At 39.0% G+C, this 12,493-nt stretch overlaps 1 pseudogene; it reads right to left on the minus strand.

Moving 5' to 3' along the window:
- Nucleotides 1-1,384: 1,384 nt before the first annotated feature.
- Nucleotides 1,385-10,991, minus strand: LOC121452786 (annotated as a pseudogene).
- Nucleotides 10,992-12,493: the final 1,502 nt, after the last annotated feature.

Consider the following 12,493-nt stretch of genomic DNA (forward strand, 5'->3'; position numbering starts at 1 on the left):
GGAAGTGAGGCAGATGCCATGCCTCTCCTCTCCAGGTCAGACGTGATGAAGCTCCAGCCTAAGATGGACATACGCCAGAATCTTCTCGGTAAGCCGCCACCTCGTGGTGCTACACAGATTACTAGATATAGGTTAAGGCAAGATGTGAGATTTAGCCAAGAAGAGGCTAGATATAATGGGCCAGGCAATGTTTAAATGAATACAATTTGTGTGTTGTTATTTCAGGGGCTAAGCTAGCCAGGCGGCTGGGAGATGGGCAGCAGGAAGTGGCCCGCAGCTCCTTCTAAAACCATCAAAATTCCAAAACAACATTTTTTTTAAAAAAGAAAACTATATTTTTTCATTGTATATACTAATCCAAGTTCACTACCCCCTTCTTCCATTCGCTCCACATACCCTCCCACTCCACCCCTATCCACTCCCTTGCTACTATATATAGGCTGACCAAGGTATCATCCAAATTGAATAGGTTCCCAAAAATTCAGTACATGCAGTAGGGATAAATTCTGGTGCCACTGCCAGTGGCCCCTCAGTCTGCCACAGCCATGCAACTGTCAACCACATTCAGAGGAACAAATTTGGTCCTATGCTTGTTCATTCCCAGTCCAGTTGGAGTTGATGAGCTCCCATTAGCTCAGGTAGACTGTTTCAGTGGGTGAACCCATCATGGTCTTGACCTCTTTGCTCATATTCTCTTCCTTCCACTCTTCAACTGGATTTTGGGAGCTCAGTCCAATGCACTGATGCGGGTCTATGCTTCTGTTTCCATCAGTTGCTGGATGAAGGTTCTATGGTGATATTTAAGAAATTCATCAGTCTGACTACAGGGCAATTCAAGATCGGGCCCCCTCTCCTCTATTGCTTAGGGTCTTAACTGGGATTATACTTGTGGGATTCCTGGGAGTTTCTCTAGAGTTAGGTTTCTTGATAGCCCTATAATGGCTCCCACAGTCAATATATCTCTTTCCTTGCTCTCATCTCTGTCCTCCCTCCATCTCGACTATCCCATTTCCTCAAGTTCTCCTCACCTCTCCCTTTCTCTCCTCCCCTTCCCCTTCCACCCTCACTTCTCTGCTCCACTCCCATGCTCCCAATTTTATCAGGTGATCTTGTCTGTTTCCATTTTCCAGGTGGATCTATATGTTTTTCTTAGGGTTTACCTTATTACTTAGCTTCTCTAGGATCATGAACTATATGCTCAATATCCTTTTGTTTATAGCTAGTATCCACTTATAAGTGATTACATACCATATTCATCTTTTTAGCTCTGGGTTACCTCACTCAGAATAGTGTTTTCTTTTTTTTTCTTTTCTTTCTTTCTTTTTTTTTTTTTTGTGAGCCAGACTATAACTTTATTTGTTCCAGGGAACTGGCCAAAGCACTCTCAGAACTTCTGGAACTGCTTCTTGGTGCCAGCAGCCTTAGTGACCTTGAGTATGTTGAAACTCACAGGGGCCTGCACTTCCCCACAGTGACAATGTCGCCAATCTGTACATCCCTGAAACAGGGGACAGGTGCACAGACATGTTCTTGTAGCATTTCTTTCGGATGTAATGAAGATAGTCCAGGCGGATGACAATGGTCCTCTGCATCTTCATTATGGTCATGACACCAGACCGAATCTGACCTCAGATGGAGATGTTGCCAGTGAGCGGGCATTTCTTGTCAATGTAGGTGTCCTCAATGGCCTCCTTGGGCATCTTGAAGCCTAGATCAATGTTTTTGTGTACCAAGGAAGTTTGTCTGGTGTGGGACAATTCTGTATTCTGTCAATTATGTTTTAATAAACGCCGATTGGCCCATAGCCAGGCATGAAATATAGGTAGGACAACCCGACAGGAAGTCAGGGAAATGAGAACAGGAGTATTCTGGGAAGAAGGAAGCTCTTTCCCCAGACACCAAGAAGGAAGATATGACCTGCCCTGCTGAAAAGGGTACTGTACTGAGCCATGTGGCTAACATAGATAAGAATAATGGGTTAATATAAGTTATAAGGGTTAATAAGAAGCCTGAGCTAATGGGCCAATCAGTTTATCATTAATATAAATCTCTCTGTGTGATTTCTTTGGGGCTTAATGGCTGTGGGAACTGGGCAGGACAGAAACCCCAATAAGCAGACCCTCATGTTACAGAATGGTACCCATATGGACAACTGCTTCCACATAAAGCCTGAGACAGCTTGGGAAGTAATTCTAGAACAAAATAACAGAATTATGCATGGCTTCTTGGTAGCAGCAATTTCTTGGGTCTGCTCTGCTTGCTAGAGGCAAGCAAGTGCTCTCATTTAACAGAGACTTCCTCACTCAGCTTTAGCTGCAAAACCTTGCAGCTATTTTAAGAGGTCCTGCCATGAAACACTTACATAGTGTTGATGAAAAGCCAACCACATGCTTTTTGGTTTTCAGCCTTAGCAGGAAAAAAGCCACACTGTTTTAAAATGCCGGCTCTCTGGGCCATCCTGCCAGGGCAAACTGTGACTCTTTCAGGCAGGCAGTCTGACTATGGAGCATTTGGTGTGGTTTGTGAGCAGCCTGCTGCAGCTTGCTTGGTGGCAGAGACCTTGAAATCCCATAGAGTTACGACAATAAACATGGCTAAAGCCGGTACCTCTGCCATGAGGCTGGAATCTCAGAAAGCTAAGGAATGGGATGGATACAGCCATCAGAGCCACGGCTTTAATCCTACCCATATTGTTTGGTAAATTAAAGACTCATGTGGTCAGAAAAAGAGATATACAGTAAAGAGAGATTCAAAGAAAAAAATGGTTTACTGTGTGTTTAAAAATATATGCTGGCTTGGGAGAGAAAAGATAAAGGTTAAAGTCCTTAAAATAAAAAAGAATGAGAGAGAGTTTTTGGGTGTGGTGGTACACACCTTTAATCCCAACACTTGGGAGGCAGAGGCAGACAGATCTCTGTGAGTTCAAGGTGTGGTAGCATACACCTTTAATCCCAGCACTGGGAAGGCAGAGACAGGTGGATCTCTGTGAGATCAAGGACAGTCTGTTCTACAGAGTGAGTTCTACAGAGGACAAAGATACACAGAAACCCTGTCTCAAAAATCGTTTGATACATGAGTAACATGCTCAAACCCATGACAGGTCTCATAGAGTACTTCCATTTTTAAATTTTTACTTTAAAAAGGAATCATACTGCATGTATGCATATACATATGGACACTTTATACCTTGTTTTCGAAATATTTCAAAATAAAACAGAACAAATTGAGAGAGATTTGGGGTTCCCCATACAGTTGTTCAAATTACTGCATTTGTGATTCTTTCTCACAAATTGTACCTCTTCAAGAAAACCAGACATCAGTCAACTTCAGCCTTAACATCCCTAATCCTGCTGGTAGACTTTTATAATTTTCTGTACCAGTGAGTTATTGCTTGACAAGGGTTTAAATATTACACATTGTAAAGTTTAAATAAGCAAATTATTTACACAGGAATGTTTTTTAAAGTATATTGACAATTATATAGTTCTCTGAACACGTAGTCATGCAGTCAGGTGGAAAACCGTTCAGGAAGTCTCCCCTCTACCATTTCCCCACAATGAAGGGCACCTCGGGAAAGACGCACTTAATCTCCAGAGACGCATTTCAAGCCCCTAATCTTACTTCACAAGTGCACTCTGCGACTTCTTGTCATCCCAACAAAATGCAGGTAAATGATGGAGAAGCTTAGCTCAGACCCTTTAAATATTTACTGGCTAGTCGATTCTTAGTAATACACGCTGTAGTGTTAGACTCAATTTCATCCTTGAGTGGTCTGCAGACAATTTGGACGGGCTTACTGAGAAGCGCGGGATCTTTCCCCGCTCTGCCTTTGAGAAGCCATCCCCTTATCGTAAGTGAATTAGTTGAAGAACTTTCCCACTAGTCGGGTGTATCAACAAATCAGCCAGGCCAGACGTACTCATGGCTCATTTATCCCAGCTCGGTTGAGCTGGCTAGAGAAAAGGCCCATGGAAGGAGGGTCCGCTCTGCTAAGTTCTCGTGGACACTGATCCCAGTCACAAAGGGCGCTTCATTTCCAAAAATATTGGTCTATTTGCCGGGGAGAAAACCAACTTGATTTCTGTTTCATTTCTTTTCTACAACAGGGTCAGAGACTGAGTGAAAAGAATGCATGGCTTCCTAACTTCTTGAGGCTTACCTTTAAAAACCAAAGTGTTGTCAAGGTCATGGTGAGAAACGAAAGCCACTGAGGACATGTCACAGAAACCTACCTGCTGACTAGTTGTCTGGGTTTCAGTTAAAAGTCACCTGAGAATATGATTCTTATCTTTAAAGGATGAGTAAATCTATATACACTCACAAAAATATCAAAAATAACACAACTAAATTTCAGTTTTTTTCTGTATTTTATGTATGTGTATGTACATATGCATTATATATGAAGGGAACTCAGAGAATTAAAACTAGGAAGTGAAAAAAAAAGTCAAAAATAAAAATAAAAGAAATAGAGTTTAATATAAAGCCACATAAAGATGGAAAACGCACAGAGAATCTGAATACTGTATGTTATTGTGCTTTCCTTAAATTCTTTGAATACTGAGGAAGGAGCAACACTTGCTAAAGATACTTGTTTATAAATGCTGCTAAATTAATCCAAGGTAGGTATTTTGAAATTACCTCGACTTCAAAATTGAAGTAAAAAGGTATCTTACTTTGGAGAAGACATTTTGCTTTTGTTTCCACAGGAAATGAGAGGCTGTGGATTCATTCTAAGTCAAGAAAAATCATGTTTGGATCAAGGAAGAACACCTGAGAAATCTCTGGTAGAAACAGATGGTCCAGATGTCTGAGTTCCACATCCAAAACAGATTCAAGACTGCTGCCTTGAGATGATCAAGACACATAGGATACTATAATCAGGACTTAATCATAATTCTAAATATTCTTTAGGTCTCCACAAAATTATCGGCATCCCTAACGAGCCGGAAATAGCGAGCAAAACTACACTCACATTCCCCAAAAATGGACTATGGATGTTTTTGTTTTTGTTTAAAAAAAAAAGATGGGGAAATGGTGTGGGACAATTCTGTATTCTGTCAAATATGTTTTAAATAAATGCTGATTGGCCCGTAGCCAGGCTGGAAGTATAGGTGGAACAACCTGACAGGAAGTAGAGGCAGGGCAATGAGAACAGTATTCTGGAAAGAAGGAAGCTCTTTCCCCAATCCTGTCCAGACACCAAAGAAGGAAGATATGACCTGTCCTACTGCAAAAGATCCCGTACCGAGCCATGTGGCAAACATAGATAAGAATAATGGGTTAATATAAGTTATAAGAGTTAATAAGAAGCCTGAGCTAATGGACCAATCAGTTTATCATTAATATAAACCTCTCTGTGTGATTTCTTTGGGGCTTAATGGCTGTGGGAATCGGACAGGACAGAAACCCCAAATAACAGGTCCTCATGTTACATTTTTCCTTGCCAGTTTCTCCAAACAGAATACGCTTCTTGTTTTGAAAGATTGTGGGCTTCTTTGGGTAAGCACATTCGGTCTGAATGCCCCCATCTTCCTGGCAGCCTGAGGAAAAGAAAGCAGGATGGTGTTTTCAAATTCCATCCATTTGCATACAAAATTCAAGATGTCATTGCTTTTTTACCATTGAGTAATACTCTAATATGTAAATTGCAACATTTTCTTTATCTATTCTTCAGTTGAGGGGCATCTAGGTTGTCTCCATGCTCTGGTAATTACAAATAATGCTGCTATGAACATATCTGAACAAATACCTTTGGATATGATTGAGCATCTTTTGGGTAGGTGCCCAAGGTATTGCTGGATTGGGAGGTTGGTTGATTCCCAATTTTCTGAGAAACTGCCATACTTATTTCCAAAGTCATTGTACAAGTTTGCATTCCCATCAGCAATGGATGAGTGTTCCCCTTACTACACATCCTCTCCAGCATAAGCTATCATTGCTGTTTTTGATCTTAGTCATTCTGACAGGTGTAAGATGGTATCTCAGAGTTGTTTTGATTTGCATTTCTCTGATGGCTAGAGATGTTAAACATTTCTTTAAGTATGTTTTGCCATTTGAAATTCTTCTGTTGAGAATTCTCTGTTTAGTTCTGTACCCCATTTTTTAATTAGGTTATTTAGAGTTTTGATGTCTGATTACTTGAGTGCTTTATATATTTTGGAGATCAGTCCTTTGTCTGATGTGGTGTTGGTGAAAATCTTTTCCCATTCTAGGTTGCCTTTTTGTCTTATTTACTGTGTCCTTTGCTTTACAGAATCTTCTCAGTTTCAGGAGGTCCCATTTACTTATTGTTGCTCTAAGAGTCCATGCTACTGGTGTTATACTTAGAAAGTGGTCTCCTGTGCCCATGCATTGAAGATTACTTACCACTTTCTCCTCTATCAGGTTCAATGTGGTTGGATTTATATTGAGGTCTTTTTAATCCATTTGGACTTGAGTTTTGTGCATAGTGATAGATATAGATCTATTTTCATTCTTCTACATGTTGGCATCCTGTTATGCTAGAAACATTTGTTGAAGATACTTTTTTTTCCATTGTATAATTTTAGTTTCTTTATCAAATATCCATGTTCATAGGTATGTGGATTAATATCCCAGTCTTTGATTGGATTACATTGGTAAACCTCTCTGTTTTCATGCTAATAGCAAGCTGTTTTTATTACTGTAACTCTGTAATAGAGCTTGTTGTCAGGGATGGTGATACCTCTGGAAGTTTTGGCTATCCTGGGATTTTTGTTTTTCCATATGAAGATGAGTATTATTCTTTCAAGGTCTGTGAAGAATTGTGTTGGGATTTTGATGGGGATTGCCTTGAATCTATAGATTGCTTTTGGTAGGATTGCCATTTTTATTATGTTTATCCTACTTATCTAAGAGCATGAGAGATCTTTCCATTTTCTGGTATCTTCTTTAATTTCTTTCTTCAAAGACTTAAAGTTCTTGTCAAATAGGTCTTTAACTTCTTTGGTTAGTGTTACCCCAAGATATGTTATGTGATTTGTGGCTATTGTGAAAGGTGATGTTTCTCTGATTTCCCTCTCTGCATCTTTATCATTTGTATATAGGAAGGTTACTGTTATTTTTTGAGTTGATCTTGTATCCTGCCATATCACGGAAGGTATTTATCAGCTGTAGGGGTTCTCTTATATATACTACCACAGCATCTGCAAATACCAAACATTTGACTTCTTCCTTTCCAATTTGAATCCCCTTGATCTTCTTTTGTTGTCTTATTGCTATAGCTAAAACTTCAAGAACTATGTTGAAGAGATGTAGAGAGAGTGGACAGCCTTGTCTTGTTCCTGATTTTAGTGGAATTGCTTTGAGTTTTTCTTCATTTAATTTGATGATGTCTTGCTGTTTATTGCTTTTAATGTTTAGATATATTCCTTGTATCCCTGATCTCTCCAAGACCTATATCATGAAGGAGTGTTGGATTATGTAGAATGCTTTTTCAGCATCTAATGAGATGATCATATGGTATTTTTCTTTAAGTTTATTTATATGATGGATTACATTGATAGATTTTCATATGTTGCACCAGCCCTGCACTTCTGGGATAAAGCCTACTTGATCATTGTGGATGATTTTTTTTTGATGTGGTCTTGGATTTGGCTTGTTAGTATTTTATTGAGTATTTTTGCATCCATGTTCATGAGTGATATTGGTCTGTGGTTCTCTTTCATGTTTGAGTCTTTGTGTGGTTTTGGTATCAGGGTAACTGCAGTCTCATAAAAAGTTTGGCAATGATCCTTCTGTTTCTATTATGTGGAACACTTTAAAGAGTATAGGTATTAGTTCTCTTTGGAAGTTCTGATAGAATTCTGCACTAAAACCATATGACTCTGGGCTTTTTTTGGTTGGGAGATTTTTGATTACAGTTTCTATTTCCTTGCAATTTATAAGTCTATTTAAATTGTTCACCTGGTCTTAATTTAATTTTGGTATATGGTATCTATCTAGAAAATTGTTAATTTCTTTTAATTTTCCAATTTTGTTGAGTACAGTTTTTGTAATATGACCTAATGATTCTCTGAATTTCCTCAGTGTCTGTTGTTCTGTTCCCCTTTTCATTTCTGGTTTTTTTTTTTGTTTGTTTTTTTTAATTTATTTATTTATTAAGGATTTCTGCCTCGTCCCCACAACCGCTTCCCATTTCCCTCCCCCTCCCCCGATCAAGTCCCCCCCCCTCATCTGCTCGAAGAGCAATCAGGGTTCCCTGACCTGTGGGAAGCCCAAGGACTGCCCACCTCTATCCAGGTCTCGTAAGGTGAGCATTCAAACTGCCTAGGCTCCCACAAAGCCAGTACGTGCAGTAGGATCAAAAACCCACTGCAATTGTTCTTGAATTCTCAGTATTCCTCATTGTCCGCTATGTTCAGCTAGTCCGGATTTATCCCATGCTTTTTCAGACCTAGGCCAGCTGGCCTTGGTGAGATCCCAATAGAACATCCCCATTGTCTTAGTGTGTGGGTGCACCCCTCGTGGTCCTGAGTTCCTTGCTCGTGCTCCGTCTCCTTCTGCTCCTGATTTGGACCTTGAGATTTCTGTCCGGTGCTCCCGTGTGGGTCTCTGTCTCTGTCTCCTTTCATCGCCTGATGAAGGTTAATATTCCTGAGGATGCCTATATGTTTGTCTTTGGATTCACCTTATTTAGCTTCTCTAGGAACATGAATTATAGGCTTTGTTAATTCAGATGATCTGTCTTGTCTTTTGATTAGTTTGGATAAGGGTTTGTCTACTTTGTTAATGTTCTCAAAGAACCACCTCTTTGTTTCATTGATTCTTTGTATCATTTTCTTTGTTTCTATGTTGTTGATTTCAGCCCTCAATTTGATTATTTCCTGTTTTCTACTCTGCCTGGGTTAGTCTGCTTCTTTTTGTTTTAGAGCTTTCAGGTGTGCTGTTAAGTCACTAATGTGAGCTTTCTCTATTTTCTTTATGTGGGTACTTAGTGCTATGAACTTTCTTCTTAGCACTGCTTTCATAGTGTCCCATAGGTTTGGATATGTTGTGCCTTCATTTTTGTTGAATTCTAGGATGTCTTTAATTTCTTTCTTTATTTTTTCCTTGACCCAGGGGTGGTTCAGTAGTTCACTGTTCAATTCCTATAACTTTGTAGGCTTTCTGAGAGTAGTATTGTTATTAAATTCTAACTTTAATACATGGTGATCTGATAAGACACAGGGGATTACTACATTTTTTTGTATCTTGGCAGTTTGCTTTGTTACCGAGTATGTGATCATTTTTTGAGAAGGTTCCATGAGGTGCTGAGAAGGTATATTCATTTGTGTTTGGATGTAATATTCTATAGATGTTTATTAAGTCCATCTGATTCATGACATCTGTAAGTTCCCTTATTTCTCTGTTAAGTTTCTTTCTGGTTGACCTGTCCATTGGCAAGAATTGAGTGTGGAAGTCTCCTACTATTAGTGTGTTTGGTTTGATGTGTGATTTGAGTAGTTTCTTTTACATATCTGGTTGCTCTTGTATTTAGGGCATAGATGTTCAGGATTGAGATTTCATCTTGACGTGTTCCTTTTATGTGTATAAAGTATCCTTCTCCATCTCTACTGATTGATTGTAGTTTGAAATGTATTTTATTAGATAGCTACACCCGCTTGTTTCTTAGGTCTATTTGATTGCAAAACCTTTTCCCCACCCTGTAGTCTGAGGTAGTGTTTGTCTTTGTGTTTGAGGTGTGTTTCTTGTATAGCAGAAGGCTAGATCCTCTTTTTGTATCCATTCTCTTATCATATGTCTTTTTATATGTGAATTGAGTCCATTGGTACTAAGAGGTATTAATGACAAGGGGTTGTTAATTCCTGTTATTTTTTTGGTAGTAGTTTTGTATGTTTCCCTTCTTTGGGCTTTCTGGTGGGTTATCTGTTGCCTGTGTTTTTGTGGGTGCAGTTAGCTTTCTTGGGTTGGGATTTTCCTTCTAGTACTTTTTGTAGGTTTGGTTTTGTGGATATGTATTGTTTAAATCTGTTATTGTCAAGGAATATCTTGTTTTCTCCACCAATGGTGATTGAAAGCTTTGCTTGGTATATTAGTCTGGGCTTGCATCTATGGTCTCTTAGTGTCTGTAATACATATGCCCAGGACCCTCCGGCTTTCATGGTTTCCATTGAGAAGTCGAGTGTAATTCTGATAGGACTTCCTCTGTATATGTTACTTGACCTTTTTCCTTTGCAGCTCTTAATGTTCTTTCTTTATTCTGTATGTTTTGTATTTTGATTATTATATGGTGAGGGGAGAGGTTTTTTTTTTTATCCAGTCTATTTGGTGTTCTGTAAGCTTCATAGCGATATTCTTCTTTAGGTTGGAAATGTTTTCTTCTATGATTTTATTTTCTATGAAATATATTTTCTATGTCTTTGAGCTGTATTTTTTTCCTTCTATCCCTATTATTCTTAGGTTTGTTTTTTTCATAGTGTCCCAGATTTCCTGGATGTTTTGTATTAATAATTTGTTGGATTTAGTGTTTTCTTTGGCCAATGGATCTATTTCCTCTATAGTATCTTCAACACCTGAGATTCTTTCTTCTATCTCTTGTATTCTGTTGGTTGTACTTGTCTCTGTAGTTCCTGCTAGTTTGCCCAGATTTTCCATATCCAGAATTTCCTTGGTTTGTGTTTTCTTTATTACCCCTATTTCGGCCTTCAAGCCTTGAACTGTTTGCTTCACCTCCTTGATTGTGGTTTTTTTTTTTTTTTTTTTTTTTTTTTTTTAGTTTTCTTGGGTTTCTTTGAGTGATTTATTAATTTCTTCCAATTTTTTATTTGTCTTTACCTCTATTTCATTAAAGGAGTATTTTATTTCCCCTTAAAAGGTCTCCGTCATTTTCACAAAGTTATATTTAAAGTCATATTTTTCTGCTTTGTCTGGATTAGGATGATCAAATCTTCCTGCTGTATGACCACTGGGTTCTGTTGTTACCTTGTTTTTTTAAGGTTGTTGGAGGGATTCTTGCATTAGTACCTACCCATCTCTTCCTTCAAATGAGACTGACAATGTCTTTGTACCTTGGTCCAATACTTGTGGTGCCAGTCTGAGTGTTTGGGAATTTTTCTTGGTGTGTTTTGTACTGTCAATATCTGTGTCTTGGGAAGCCTCTGAGGTCTCTCTAAGCCTACTCCCTTGGTCTTCTCTTCTGGTTTGCTAACTTGGTCCTCAGTCTTAGTCCCCTCAGTGTTGTAGCAAGCTCTTGGTCCCCTCAGTATTTAGCAAGCTCTTGATTCCATTAGTATTGTAACAAGCTGTGTTTTAGAGTTCCACCAAGGTTGCAGAATAGGCATGTTTGGGGGTGGGATGGGACTAGTAGCTTGGAAGGTCAGATGGATGGGACTGGGTTTGGGTGAAGCCTATATGCAGGAAGGTTTCCTGCTGCCTGGCTAGAAAAGGTAAGGGAGTTGGGAGGAAGGAACTGGGGTTTCATCCCACTCTGGAGGTCCTAGAGAACGGGGTGTCCCACCATATGACTGTTCACTCACCTCTTAAGTTCCCTCAATATTGGAGCAAGCTGTGTTTCAGAGTCCCACTGAGGTGTCAGGAGGATAGTGAGTTTTCCCAAAACAACTTTTCACAGACTTCAAAAGAACAATAATCAATATCAAAACCCAAAAAACCCAGGATAGGAAAAACAGTCTTGGACAAGAAAGGGACCTTGGGAGGTATCACAATCACTGACTTCAAGCTTTACTATAGAGCTACAGTAATAAAAATAGCTTGGCATTGGCATAAAAACAGAGACTTTTACCAATGGAATCAAATCGAAGATCCAGATATTATTCCACACACCTAGGAACATCTGTTTTTTGACAAAGAAGCTAAAAATAGAAAATAGAAAAAAAAAGAAAGCATCTTCAACAAATGGTGCTGGTATAACTGGATGTCAACATGAAGAAGAATGAAAATAGATACATATCTATCACCATGCATAGAACTCAAGTCCAAATGGATCAGACCTCAACATAAATTATACCATACTGAGCCTTGTAGAAGAGAATAGTGGGAAGTAGCCTTTAATGAATTGGCACAGGAGACCACCTCCTAAATATAACTCCTTTAGCACAGACATTTTTGATGATATATTGATTTTTATTGAGCTTTACATTTTTCTGCTCTCCTCCCTGCCTCTCCCCTTCCTACTTCAACCCTCCCCTAAGGTCCCCATGCTCCCAATTTATTCAGGAGATCTTGTCTTTTCTGTTTCCCATGTAGATTAGAGCTATGTAAGTCTCTCTTAGTGTCCTCATTGTTGTCTAAGATCTCTGGGATTGTGGTTTGTAGGCTGGTTTTCTTTACTTTATGTTTAAAAACCACCTATAAGTAAGTACATGCGATAATTGTCTTTCTGTGTCTGGGTTACCTCACTCAAAATCATGTTTTCTAGCTCCATCTGTTATCCTGCAAAATTCAAGGTGTTGTTATTTTTTTCTGCTGTGTAGTACGCCATTGTGTAAATGTACCACATTTTCCTTATCCATTC

This window comes from Microtus oregoni, unplaced genomic scaffold (genome assembly GCF_018167655.1).
Source record: "Microtus oregoni isolate MIOR12 unplaced genomic scaffold, Mior012 000010F_ref0000083, whole genome shotgun sequence".
NCBI lineage: Eukaryota > Metazoa > Chordata > Mammalia > Rodentia > Cricetidae > Microtus > Microtus oregoni.